Source organism: Protopterus annectens, chromosome 8.part0 (genome assembly GCF_019279795.1).
Source record: "Protopterus annectens isolate FY-2018-M chromosome 8.part0, PAN1.0, whole genome shotgun sequence".
NCBI lineage: Eukaryota > Metazoa > Chordata > Ceratodontiformes > Protopteridae > Protopterus > Protopterus annectens.
Window position 1 is genome coordinate 1261147154 of NC_056741.1, and position 15709 is coordinate 1261162862.

General features: G+C 44.6%; 1 protein-coding gene across 1 annotated transcript in view; it reads left to right on the forward strand.

Annotated features, from left to right (window-relative positions):
- The window catches only part of LOC122808457, a 1306749-nt gene that overhangs the window by 1167602 nt on the left and 123438 nt on the right, over positions 1–15709 (forward strand). The gene's annotated exons all lie outside the window — the stretch shown is intronic.

Sequence of the window (15709 nt, forward strand, 5' to 3'; positions counted from 1 at the left end):
TTGTATCTACTTCCCTGAAGTAAACTTTAACATGGAAGGCCTGTGGCTAAAGAAGTTTCCAGATGACTGCAAACTAGGAGCCATAATTGTAAATACTAAAGATGTGGACATCCTACAAAAGGGCCTCACTGAGACAGATGGCTGGTGTCAAAGCCATGGGCTCAATCTCAATGCCAAACAGTGTATTGTCATCCCCTTTGCTAAAAACTGTGTAACCATGAACTATAACATAGGCTGTAGTATACTTAACACTGAATGTGTGATAAGAGACCTTGGGTCACAGGTGGACAGTGGACACACCTGTGATAATCACATCCGCACAGTAGTCAGGAAATCCTTCTATGTGGCACACCTCATCACAAAAGGTGTCTCATGCAGAATAGAAGAAGACATTGTTCCCCTCTACTCATCACTCACTAGATCCATAATGGAGTACAACACCCCTTTTGCTATGTACCTCACAAGACATGTACAACAACTGGAAAGCCTGCAGTAATACCTCACAAAGAGCATTAGTGGCTTGAAATACATGCCATACACAGACCATCTCAAAATGCTCCAGCTGTATTCTCTCGCATATCGCCTACTCAGAGGTGATCTCTGCCTAACATACAAAGCTATGTCAAACACAGAGCTGTTGGACATGCTCCATGTAAAACACTCACAATTCCTCTGATCTTCAGACCCAAAACCACAAGTGAAATACAAAAGGAAGGGGTGTATCCATTTACCTTATGGATACCCACACCTTCAGGTTAGTGGCACAGCATGAGGCCTTGGAGACCATGCAAGTGCAACTAACATTGGGCAAAGCTGCTTATCAGATTGTAGCCTGCTACAGATCACATACCTTGTCTCAGGAACCTCACTCAGTATTCCTGAGAACAGTGGAAAATATAAATGTCCTATCAAACACCATTATATGAGGAGATTACAACTACCCAAACATTGAGTGGGAGAATTACTTGTGTACAACGTCCTTTGCCCAATGTTTCCTAGAGTTTAAAAACTCAAACGCCCTGGAACAGCTGGTCACCACACCCACTAGAGGTGACAACATACTGGACCTGATCATCACCAACATGGGGTACCAGTGTTCCACGACAGAGATAAACCCCTCGCTGGTGATATCAGATCATAAAGTAATCACACTGGACATCCACCCCCCCCCCCCCAGTCAAGGAAACCACTGTGAAGACATTTTCAAAAGCAAACTGCACTCTTCCCAAGACCAAAGTGGAACGTTCCAAAGCCCCCTTGCTATAGGATAATGCTATACAATCTGCTGAATCATTTACAAGTGCATTCTATGAGCATCTACAGGGATGGAGACATGCCAAATAAAACCAAAATGCACTCCTCCAAAAACAAGAAACCAATCTGGTGGTCGTCGCCCATAAAAAAAGCTATACAACAGAAGGAGGAAACGAACACATGATAGAGAAAGCTTCAAAAAAGGAAAGGCATCACTGATCATTATTAGGAAGATACAATGATCGCTCATAAAATAATCCAAGGCCATTTTCTAAAGACAAATTGCCAAGGAATGTAAGAATAACAACCACAAATCCTTCATTAGCTATACCAAACATTTAGGTGGCAACTTCCAAATATGCTGTCAGCTACTGACAAATGGCAAGAAATACAATGAACCAACTTACATTGCCCACATCCTGGGGGACAGGTTCAGTGCAGACTCCACCGCCATCACCTCCAAAAGGGCCTGTGTCCATCCCAGAAGAATGCAGAGCCCCAGACTTCATGGACATGCAGGTAAAGACAGCCCTCTCCAAAGCTAAGAACACAGCATCAATGGGACAGGATGGTGTTCCAGGCTGCGTCTAACACCAGCCCCAAAAGGAACTACACCCTCACCTACATTCACTGTCCAGACTCAACCTTACCATAGGCTATGTACCCAAAGAATGGCATACACCACCAGTCATCCAGCTCCACAAAGGGGGTGCCACAACAGAACCTGGAAACCATTGCCCTATAGGTCTACTCAGCCTGGTCTGCAAAGCTAAGGAGCAAATTATCATGGAACCCATAAACAGAGACATTGGGGACCTGCAGACACTGGACTCTACCCAACATGGCTTTGTTAAAGGCAGATCCTGCCTCCTAAACCTAGTTGACTCATTTGAAACTGTTACCAAGGACATTGATGGAGGTGAAAGTAGTCCACACAGCCCACCTGGACCTCACTAAGGACTTTCAACACCATTCCCCACTCTGTCATCATGGACAAGCTTACCAGCTTGAACATTAACAGCTATGTCACAGGATGGGTGGGCAACTGGCTCACAGATCAAACACACATGTTCAGAGTTGCGGGTGCCATGTCCGACTATAAACCAGTCACAAATGACATCCCACAGGTCTTGGTCCTGGGACACCACCTGTTCAGTAGATACTGCTCAGAGGTACAGGCAAGCACGGGAGGAGTATGGCTGAACAGGTTTGCAGATGACTGCTAACTGTGGTCCAAAATCGACTCTACGGCTGACACAGACATCCTCCAGAAGGGTCTTACAGAGACAGACACCTGGTGTCAAAACAATGCCCTCAAGCAGAATGCCAAAGAATGCATAGTCATCCCCTTTGGGTAAAACAAAGTGCACACAAATTACCACATAGGTGGTAATCCAGTATGTACGGAGAAAGTAATTATGGCCCTGGGGACCCAGGGAGATAGTAAACTCTCCTTTGATGATCACATGGCCAAAGTGTTTAGAAATTCCTTATATGTAGCCCACCTAATGTCACCTAATGTAACTCACTTTGTCTAGTCTGATGATGTCACCATCCTACAAATATATGTGGAAAGGGGAACTCACAGTAATGTGTATAGCGTGTTGTGTAAATGCGTACTCCTCTAGTATCATAAAGTAGTTAGGTAGGGGTTTGCATCCTGCACTTGACAATTGTGTGTGTGTGTGTGTGTGTGTGTGTGTGTGTGTGTGTGTGTGTGTGTGTGTGTTTGTGTGTGATCTCCTTTGAGAGGAGCAACCTTTTTGGAGACTACTAAAACACCTTAAAAGTGGTATACTTATCTTTGTCAAGTCTGATGATGTCACCATCCTCCAAATATACCTATGTAAAGGAAAACCTCCAGTAATGTGTATAGCGTGTTGTGTTAATGCATACTCCTCTAGTATCATAAAGTAGTTAGGTAGGGGTTTGAATCCTGCACTTGTCAACTGTGTGTTCGTGTGTGATCTCCTTGGAGAGGAGCAACCTTTTTGGAGTGTAGTAAAACACCTTAAAAGTGGTATACTTATCTTTGTCAAGTCTGATGATGTCACCATCCTACATATATACCTGTGGGAAAGAGAACTCCCAGTAATGTGTATAGCGCGTCGTGTTAATGCGTACTCCTCTAGTATCATAAAGTAGTTAGGTAGGGGTTTGAATCCTGTACTTGACAACTGTGTGTGCGTGTGTGTTTGTGTGTGATCTCCTTGAAGAGGAGCAACCTTACTGGAGAGTAGTAAAACACCTTAAAAGTGATATACTTATCTTTGTCAAGTCTGATGATGTCACCATCCTACAAATATACCTGTGGAAAGGAAAACTTTCAGTAATGTGCATAGCACGTGATGGTAATGTATACTGCTCTATTATCATACAGTAGTTAGGTAGGGGTTTGAATCCTGCACTTGGTGAGTGTGTGTGTGTGCTCTATGTGTGTGACACTGTTGGTCAATGTGTTGTGGGTTTTGCTTTTACTACTGTATGACATATCAGTATGACAACAGTATGTGCATTGCACATGTCAGGTAGCTGTGTGGCAAATACATATACGTACATGTGACCTCAATTATTTTATAGGTGGGAACCCTGCTTTCTCCATGAACACATCTGTCATCTTTGCCAGAGTGTGCTGCCGCTTTTCAGACCTTAGGTCACATCTGTATGCGTGTGAGAAGCCCAGCCACTGCAGTGATCCCTGGCCTAGGACATCCATGTCACACACACTCATTACGGTTTCTATTGAATAGTGCGAGTGAGGGTTTATGGTTGAGGTATATTTCAGACCTGTTCAAACACAGCAAAGTCTGTCAGTGATGGCTATTCATTATAGTAGAACAACCTTTGTGGATATGCATGCTGACCCCTTATTGCTTATGTGATCCACCGAGGGATTTCAAAATAACTTTGGAACTGTGATTACCAAAGGATAGATGATGTAACACTTGGCTGCATGTACACATCGGTACCTGTTCAACATGTTGGTGGCTACTACCTATGTGGTACTGTGGGGATACTATGTTTTGTAAAGGTGGATGACTATGCTTTAGTTGGCTTATAGCTTTACAGCATGGGTTTGACAACAGGTATCTGTCTGTATGATACCCTTGTGGAGGATGTGTGTGTCATCTGGAGAATGCATTATAGGCCACAGTATGCATTTCCAGATGTGGACGGACATATCCCTACTGTGATTACTTGTACCTAAGAGAGCTATATGCCAAACAGGAGTGGTTTCAGGAATGGGTGCAGGTGAATACCACTGGTTACTGGCATAGTATAGTACCTGAAGGATCCAAATGTTGCTGTGTGTCCTACATCTGTGTGTCAGTTGTCAAGACATCATCTAACGGTTGTTTATGGTCAGGCTGCTGAGGTTATGTATACTACCAGAATGCAAAACAATGACAGATAGTAACAGTATCACCCATAGCACAGTGTCAAACCATGTCATACACACATGTGTACTCAGGTTCCACAATGTGTGTAGTACAATGCATACTGGCCACCAATAGGAACTATGGAGTGTTAACACTGTGTAATACAGGGCATGTCACCCTGCCCATGTGTCCGCTATGCACGTACATGCAGACAGTGCACCTCCACCATGTTCACAAAGTGTACATCTGCAAATCTGTGCTACACACATCCCACTCGTACTGTCCATTCTCTAACACATGCTGTCAATACTACACACATCAGCCAAGTGGCACGTGGGCGGACAATACACTATTGGAACTAACACTGGTGTAAACAATACTACATTGACAATCATAGCTTTAATGCATCATGCCTGCCCAGCTAGACCTTCAAGGATATCATTACACTTTACTGCTGACAACATGCTAACATTGCTATACTGCTATAAAGTCACCCTGTGCATCAGCACCATGGTAGCCTGTTCCTGCATCAATGTTACAGATGACAGGAGGTGGCACAGGTTTCATCATATGCACCGGGTGTGTTGTTGGTTTGCCAGAGCCCTACATTGAGCCATACAATCGACATGTATGTGTGTGTGTGAGGGCCAGGAGTACTGCTATGGGCCAGTGTTGATGTAATGTGTGCGGGTATGTGTTAGCCCTAGGTGACTTGTTTCTGTGTGTGTGTCTGCATGCACATGGTTCCACCGTGTGGCTGCCATATACAGGGATTTGTGGGACAGCCACAGACTGTACCTGCCAGGCTTTACAGATCACCGTCTCTGGCCACGGATACGGTACCTGTGCCTGGCAGGTGTGCTACTGACAGTATCGGGTACTAAGCCAGACTGGGTACTATCCTCAGAGGTGGACAGATGTACACTGGACCCAGGTCCCTGCTGGGACTGTCCAGAGCCACGTGCACATGGTCTTCTAGGATGGTCTATGGACAGCCCCCCCCCCCACATTGCTGGGGCTGGTACTGGCACTACGGGAGCGGCTGTGACTTGAGGGACGTCCGCGGCGACTGTCAGCTGCTGTTGTTGCTGGCATACGTCCATGTCCACGTCTCAACCATCCTGCACTGTCGTGACACATGGACATGATATTGCAGAGGACCTCTAATGTCTCGCCCCAACGTCTATCAATGACTTCAGTGTAATTACGGATGGCACATGCTAGGTCAGGGATACTGTCAATTTCAGCTGTATGTGCCCTTAGTCCCTGTCTGGTGTACTGTTCCATACGTGCCTGTGCCTCCATGACAGCCTGGAACATGCGTGAGGTTGTAAGACCTGTGGCATGTCTGCCAGGGGCATGATGAGCAGCAGTGCTCCAACGAGAACCCCTGGACATCTGGCTATGTGATACCGTTCCAGACATCTGGGTATGGCTGCTGTGTTGGGATGCATGTGCCATAGATACCACACTGTCCTGGCCAATGCCGACTGTATACTGTCCCTCAGCTAAGGGCATTGGTGATGGATGTATTGGCAGTATGACTGTGTGCATGGATGGGGTGGACACTTGTGTAGTGTCGCTTGGTGGCCCAACGACAGACCTTGGCAAACATGCCTGTGCCTCAACACACCTATTCTCATTATCAGTATTTGGCTCAGTGACGTCAGGTTCCCTGCTGCAGTGAACCAGCCCAACCTCAGCATCTGTGAGAGGAAGACAGGAAACACACTTTACGACCTGTACATGATGTCGGAAGACATGCACACATGCACACATGAACACATGCACACAAATACACTCCTCACTAAAGCAGAGACGCACACACACACACACACACACACACACACACACACACACACACACCAGCAATCCAGAGCATACTCAATAGCGTTTGATGGTGGGGTACAGTATCACAAGCCAAACAGTCATATCACACGTGTCAGCATGCAGGACGTGTGTTGCTCAACAGCATGCAGTGCGAGTGTAGACAGCCCTTGCTAATAACAGTATACATGGCTTTGATGCATGTGTGTTGTTGTTCAGTGATTGGCCTCACCCTGGAACACAATGTGTACATGGACACAACATTGCTGTGCAAGTATTAAAAGCTCTGCAATGTCCTGTGCAACATCACTCACAGGTATACCTACCTTGGTTGGATGTGTATTTGTGTGTCACATAGATATCCATTTCTGATTAGAGCGTCTGTGTCTTTAGCAGGTAATTGTGGGCACAGGTTTAGCACATGCATGCTATGTATACACACAGGATGAGTGGTGCATGTATACCTGATGGAATACCATTGTTCAACATAGCCATTGTACAGTGGTTATGGTGAGTGTAGGAAATATTGTGGACATGCCAGTGTCAGCCATGACATGGCATGCTGCAACACAACTGCAACATTAAACATCGCACATACCCAATGTGTGTCATGTGACCTATACACTCAATAGCATTACAAGACATATATGTGTCACTTTGTACAAATGGTGATTGCTATGCATATTGTGTATTGGTGCATATGTTTGCACACACAACATTGAGGTGCATAGCAATGAATGCTATGTGTAGTACTGTGGTCACTGTTACTGGATGGGGCGTAGTACCATGAGCCTTCATCATTCAGCATCATGTGGTCACTCAAGGCTACTAATGTGTGCCAGACCGGCACCTAGCATGCTGTACCTGAACTGCAATACCATGGCTACATTCACCATTTCACAGCCAGTTGTTACATGGATTTGTAAGGTGCCCAATAGGGAGCATTGCCTAACATGAATGTGTTATGTGTTGAAGAGTGTCGCACAGCCCCATGATAGGCCTCTACCCCTCAGGTATATTATGTGTGTTGTGTGGATGACATTTGGGATACTGGAGTGTGACCTTACAGCAGGTGTCTGAATACGCCATGTGCAGCATATTAACGTGTACTGCGTATGACAAAGTTGTGTATGTTGTGTGCATGTGTATCGACTCTGCCTATCCAATGTCCACTACAGTGTTGCCACAATTGTGTGGGATGCTCTGTGTATTGCATGTGTTTGAGGCAGCTACTCGCATTACTGAGATGTGCATAGTCCCACAGCAAACATGCACAGCATGCATTATGTGAAGGTGTGTTATGTGTACATGGCTTACACCTCACCTATAACGTGCACATTTACTTTGCAATATTAAATGTAGAACACACACACCAGCATGGGTCTGCTGCCTTGTTGTTACACCAGAGGGACCTACAAGGATATGAAACAGTTTGTCAGTGGCAACAACTGTGGCATTGCTACTGTGGGTTTGCAATCTTACAGTAGTACAACGGTTGACAGTCACAGGCCTACAGATTATGTTACAAATTATCAGTATTGCACAACACCAGGCTCCACATCTTCTAACTACACAGTACACATCTCACATATGCATGATCTACCAATAGAGGTAACAGTAGACTACAGATATGCCATGTTACCTGCATGCTCCGATTCAACTTGCTGGGTGGCTCCGGCCTCCATGATGATACATGTTTTCTGTTGTTGTTGTTGGCCAGGAGCCACCAGGCTCAGGAGCAACTCCTCCACTCTGGTGAGGGGAGGATGGATGGCTACCCCACCACCTGTGGCAAGCTGTTGTCTACGGACATCAGACGCACGCTGCCAGACATGTCTAAGTAAATCACTGCAGTGATGGCGTACCTGCTCATAGGTCCGCTTATGCATGCCTATGTCATTTACCCTACAGACAACATCTTGCTACAGTGCTGTCCGCTCATGCTGGTCCTGGCTGGTTCTTGAGAACAGCAGGGTGTAGTGCTGAACCAGGCTGGTTGTTATCACTTCATCCTCTGCTAGGCTAAAGGTAGGGTTGCGATGGTAAGCCATGACCCTGGAAGACAATGAAACAATATGTGTGAGCAAGTCATGTGGCACACTTAACATTCTAAAGTACAGATATCACTGAACTGCCATATATAGCAACCTGTTGGCTGTCAGAGGATACACACTTTCAGTACCACATATCAGTGCTCAACCCACAACTGCCTGACAGTGCCTGGCACGCTTTATATATCAAACCATGTTCTGCACAGCAACAAAGAGAAACCAGTATGTAAGGCTATAGAACAGTACATGGCACACTGTATGCGACACAATGCACCACCTAGACACAGGAGGTATATATCAAGCTAATGCATAAAGAAATATGTCATCCATTGTAATGATTGTAAAGTCCAGTTACAGTATTACCAGTATACCACACTAGTTGTTGATGGCAAACCCCTGCCTAACATATGTGCACGTTCGATAATATAGGTGGCATACTGCTGTACTAGACTATACATGTTGCTAGATACGCACTTAAATCCTGTGACACACATATGACCGAGGGCATGTTACAGGCATACCCACAGACCCATCAGACATACATACAAGACACAAAGGTATGGCAACCCAGGTGAGCTTTACCTGTGTACCTTACAGTACTGTGTGTCAGTACTTACAAAACCTTATGCCTGAGGTATGTAATCTGTGAGGACTACAGGGACAACACAAAACAGTGGTTACAAGCAATGTGGACATACACCATACTGTGCTGTTTAGGCCTACAGCTTCAGGTAGTACTACAGTTCATACGGGATTTGGATTCACCAGCAGTACCAATCAATAAGCATACATGTACTGCTTTAGCCTACAGTGGCACACCCCAGTCGACACCAAGGGACTATGTCAGAACTTATAAGATACAGCTTTTTTTGCCTAGCAATAGCATACACATCTTTTGCTGGGATCAGAGCTAGGACACAAAATACCATGACAGAAACAGTTTCCCACTAAGCTATCACACATATACAGAACTTTGACACATTCAACAGCAAATTCACTATCATACTCAATCAACCTCACATAGCAATTATTGCAACAAGTACATGTGGGCGTGTATCGGTTCATAGGTAGGTAATAGGCTATTGGCCCTAGGGCCTATAGAAGCCTAGCCATACGCTACACTGGCCTTTGACACACATGTAATTTAATTTCACGTGCCCCTGTCAAGCAGAGCCACAGAGGTGGGTCCCGGGGTGTATTTCCTATCTCACATCCAATCATCAGGAATATTCATGATGACTGCTAATGAGGAGCTTTGTTTGCTATTGATAGGTGGTTTGTTCCAGAGTATGGGATGTCTCTGAGATAGGAATCTATCCCTTCAGCATGTTCTGTTTATTGAGGTGACAAGGTTAGGTCTCTAGAGCATGTAGCTCATATGGATTGTGATCTGTTTACGTGGAGCATGTCCAACAGCTCTGAGTTTGACATAGCTTTGTATGTTAGGCAGAGGTCACCTCTGGGTAGGTGGTATGCGACACAGTCTAGCTGTGGTTTTGTGAGACGGTCTGTATAGGGCATCTGTTTGAGGCCGGTATTACTCTTTGTGTGGTATGCTGTGAACTTTCCAGTTGCTGTAGATGTCTTGTGAGGTACATACCAAATGGGGCATTGTACTCTATAATGGGTTTTATGAGTGATGAGCAGAGGGGAACAGTGACCTATATTTCCTTGGATGACATACTTTATGTGATGAGGTGTGCTACGTAGACAGATTACATGACTAGTGTGGCACTGTGATTATCACAGGGGAGACTACTGTCCACCTGTGTCTATGGTCTCTTATCACACTTTCGGTGTTAAGTAGACTACCACCTATGTGGTAATTCATTGGTACAGAGTTTTTGCCAGAATGGATGCCAATGCAGTTTCAACATTGAGCCTGAGTCCATGGCTGTGTCACCAGGCATCTGTCGCAGTAACTATGACCCTCTCTCTCTCTATATATATATATATATATATATATATATATATATGTACACACACACACACATACATGTAAACATACATTGGTGTACATATAGATATACATATGGGCACATATACAGTCTACCTTTCATGGTGGGAATATCAATTATGCAAAGGATGTGAGGTATACAGTTGTGTAATAATATTGCACAGTCTTGTGTGGAATGCATTGAAGGTGTTCTCAGCCCATGTAGCTTTAGCAGGCCTCACTGGCTGCAACACTGCAAACCTGACAAATCATACCCACAGTGTTTAACCACCACATGTCATATACCAGCACTGTATGCTATCTTGTTTGCCGCACACTACAACCTACATAGAAATATGCCCATAACAACCTTCAACAACATATGTCCACCACCCTTTACAAACAGTTTCAGTATGTCCCTTGCTCTATGCACATGTACAGATGCTAATATATCTGACACAGAAAGATCTCTCCGTATGTGTGTGCCATACACACACAAGGTCCACACTGTTGTAATTCCGTGGACCGCATGGCTGACCTGTTGGGCCTTGCTGCAACATGAACAGGTGTCACATGTGAGCACACAGTAATATTAGAGGGTGTATATATAGCTGCAAATGCTAGATTAGCATACTAGCCTGGTACAGCAGTTGCCAGTGCTAAGCTACACATTAATATGACTATCATGCATTTGTTACTCTGTCACATCCATGTTTCTATAGCTGTATGCGCTACTCCCCCAAACAGCCATTGTACACACTACTGTACAGAACACAGATAACATGGATCAGATGTTTGACATTTAATGCTGAGCTACATATGTGACAGTTATATCCCACTGCACAGAGCTGCACACTGATTTGTCCATGGCAGTAGTTATGCAGGGCATCTGTGCATAGATACGTACTGCTGCCACGTATGGATGATTCAAAGTATGTAGAGTACTCTTCAAAAACATCTACTACATGCCAGTAAATACAAATCTGTTACATACCTTTCCTTTGTATGTGTTTGTAAATTTCAGTTCCGTGTGTCTTTTTTTTTGGGTTTAATTTTTATTTATTTATTTATTTATGTTTTCTGTTGATGTGGATGTCGTTGTCTTTCTGTCTCTCTCTCTGTCTCCGTACCAGCAATGAAATGATTGCATGTGTGGACAGCAAGTACAGCCTGATTTATAGGTATCTGCACATGTGCATGTGATGGCCTCTGCACGAATTGGTGGCCACCATTTGGTAATTGCATGCATGGTTCCACTGAAGGCGAATTGCCGAGGTGCCAGAACAAATGTTTCGTATGGATTAAAAATCTTCTTTTTCATCTCACCTCTGACCACCTCCTTATTAGTGTTTTTTTGGTAATTGCATGCAGTCTGCTGTGTGGTGATTGCAGTACTCACTGTCATAGCAACACAGTGCTATAAATTGCTAAGTCAGGTAGGCGTAGCCCTTTCAGCTTTCCAAAGTGGGGCCCATGCTTGTTTGTTGTGGACACCATTGTGTAAGTCAGAAGATTGGTATACTTCTTATATCTGAAGCTAGGGGTGTAGCCAGTGATTTGAATGTTGTACTCAGACCTGAATGTTGCCACTTCCAGTACACAGTTGTAAGTGTAGAATTGTACTCACCCCTACAGATGCTAACACAAGGTACGTGGGAGTATGTAGTTTCTTTTCTAATTATACAATAAGCTGCCATACATAAGTAGTTATTGAGATTTATTAATTTGGCCCATGTACTGTTTGTGAACTGCTATACTGTGAATATTAATGTACTCACTTCTGCAGTTTCTGCTTTTTTATTGTTGACATTAGCACAGGATGCTCAAGAAAACTAGACATTTCAAGTACTGAGTATGCCTACCTACATCCTTGGTGGACCCTGAACACACAGGTATTTCGTACATTTGGGTGGGGATTGTCCTGCTATGATAGTGTGGAGGTTGTAAAGTGCTGCTGTAACATTATTTACTGCTACAATGGCTGGTTCTGTTATCACAGTCATGTAATGCAATTCCACAACAACTGCTGGTAAAGTTCCACAGAACAGGTTTTGTGTTATGGCATTCCTATTTTTCCTTTACATTCACTCATTCTGATGCATGATATATCTATTTCAGAAACAATCTGCTGTATATCTGCTGTGGCTTAATGGTACTTCATGCAGTCTAGTGTGTCCAAGGTCTGGGGTTTGAAACTTACAGAGGTGTTTTATTTTGCTGCTGAGCAGAACAAGGGTCCAGACATTCAGGGTGACTAAGGCACTTTTAAGCAGTTGTAAGTGGGTTTGCGTGGGTTTGCGTGAAGCTTAGCAATACTTAGCTAAGCGCACACAAGCGCACACCCGCACAAACCCGCTAACTACTGCTTAAAGGTACTTACTCCCGCTAACCCCCGTGCTCATTTCTTTGAAAGAAAAGAAAATGGGGAGATAGGAAAGTGGTGAAAAGGGGGCACAAAGAGGGAAAGACAGTGGGGAAAACATCTCAGCATGTGCAGGACAGGCGTAGGGAAGGTACATAGCTGCCCATTTCTTTAACAGCAACAGCTGTGCATATGCTAGAAATTTGGAGGGAAATATGAAACCTTCCACCCCTGAGAGAGGGGTGAGGACAACAAAGTATATTGTACTGCCAATTAAATATCAGTTTATGTGTCCAGCTGACATGTGTACAAAATGGGCAGCTATGTATGGGGCGTAAGTTTTTTTGGTAGCAGATTGCCCTTTTTTGAGCAGCTATGTATGGGGCGTAAGTTTATTTTGGGAGCAGATTGCCCCCCCCCCCTTTTTTTTTTTTTTCAGGTGAGAGTGAAATGTGTGGTAGGGGAAGTGGGTATATATGATGAGGTAGTTTGGGGAGATAACCACACAAGACAAACAAGACACATACAGGGGCAGAATATGACACATGTGGTGGGTGAACACCATTGACGGGGAAGGATGTTTGGAAATCACAAGCCCATGAGCCCACAGATGGCAACAGTGGAACTGAGATCCCCACCCATGGGCAGTCACCACTGCACCTTCACAGCCCAGAGGGTGGCTGTGCTGGGGGCTGCATCTGAGGGGCAGGCTCACCCGTGAGTCGCGCCTCACGTGCCTCAAGCTGGCGTAGAGGATCAGCGACTGAACGCTCAATCTCCCTACGCACCACAGCCCGGACTGTTCGGAGGGTGATAGGTGGCCCTCCTCCGGCCACGCTTGCACGGGGGGGGGGACGAGCCCCATCCCCTGCAGTGCTTCCACCAGAAGGTGGCACAGGACCAACGGAGGAGGAGGTCCTGGGCTGGCCATCGGACCTGCTGGTGCCTGGTGCCATCGCCAGCTGAGGTGGGACAGGTGGGTCCGCTGCGATCGGCCTTCCCATACGTTCTAGTTTTAGGAGGATTTAATGACAATATGGGTTGTTAACAGCCAACAGCATTCCAAATTAGTTGTAACAGCATAAAGTAGTATTCCCATTAACCCAACACACCAGAGTTCCAACAGTTGAACAGCAAGCATAACACATGCATGTATAGAACAACAGTGGACATTCCAACAGCATGCAGGATTTATTGGTGGCAACAGGCCACCAAGAATGTGGTATTTGAACAGGGCACATGCATCAATGTAAATGCAGATATTTTTGAACCAATAGGACATATGTCAGAACAAATCTTTTGGGATTAGGCATGCCCATTGACGTGTGGAATTGCATTGTTTATGCACATACAGTAGGTTGTAAAAAGATACCTCCATTAACAACTTATATGTACTTATAGTTTACACTACATTCCTATTGACTGCAGGCATATATTCTCTACATGTATTATTACATTTGGCAATGTCCGTTAAATTGTGAAATGGGTTTTGCTAGTTCTTTATATACCTGACCTGTATCTAACATACAGACTGTCCAGAATGCAGATGTTACTACTACGTATTTATATATTTTATTTATATTTGTATATCTACATATCTGGATGTGTTCAGGTGACATTATCAATTATATTTTTACAGCCCCCTACATTTCTAGCAGCACACTGACATTTTTGGGGAACACAATAACAAGCTACTCATGTGCCAGATTAACCTATACATGCCGGCCATTAACCAACTATTGAGGACTGTTTATATGCTTAACAGCTACTGGCACTCTCTTCTTCCACTTTATATGGGCCTACCCAAGTGTGGGTTGACAGCGCTTAATACAACAGTAATATTCCTATAATGCAAGAGCACAACAACATATCGAAGAAAGTGACACGGACACACTGCAGGAATTATACTTTTGTTAATTACATTACACACTTTTGTAGAGCCTGTCTCATTTATTTGATATTACAGTGCATGCAGAAGACCTATTCAAGATGTATTATACCTTTATTAATGGGTTACAACACTCTTTTTCATGCTGTTTTACTTATTTTATATAACAATAGATGCAGAATAATTACTAACCTGCCTGGTGGTGCAGCCTTAGCCGCCTATCTGCATAGGCTTGCTGATTCGCAGCATGGACACCTGCAGCTGTGAGGTAAATGAAGTGAGATTGAGACATATACCTATCCATAATATAGACTACAATAGCAATTCTTACATACTTTATTCCATGGCTACCTACTCAGTAGTGGGGCATTTTCCATCCCATGGGGCTCCTGTATCCACTGGTTCAGTTGATCCTGCTTCCGTCTCTTCAGGTCTGAGTAGTGGTGTCTGACCTGCTCACCTGTCCGAGGGATGCCTGTGGCACTGGTGAGATCATGTGCTAGATGGTTCCAGGCTTCCGCTTTGTATTCAGTGCCCTGGAACTGGCCCTGCAGGAGTCTGTCATCATGATTATGGACAAGGAGCCAAACATCACTTTTGACTCCTCAATGCCCCACCGTTGCACTTGAAAGTGAGAGCCCACTCCAACACCAGTCATACTGCCTGCAGATGGGAGCTACAATCAGTTATGGCAAGTATTCCCGCCTATGGGGCTTAAATGTGCCTCATTTCCTGCACTTATTTGTGATTGGCCGGTTTTGAAAATCTCAGCTGAAAGCACACCTGCTTAGCACTGGGTAAACTTTCATTAATATGTATGTGTGTGTGTTGAAAGTGCATGCATGTCAAAAGCTGTCATGGCTCAGTGGTTCAGTACTGTGATTATGGTGCACAGTATCCCGGGTTCGAGGCCTATCATTGCTTTTTATTTTACTACTGGCCAGACTGGCTAGGAGGTGTGGCTGTGTTTAGCTGACTTTGCTCAACTTTGCCCTACCTTGCTCTACGGTG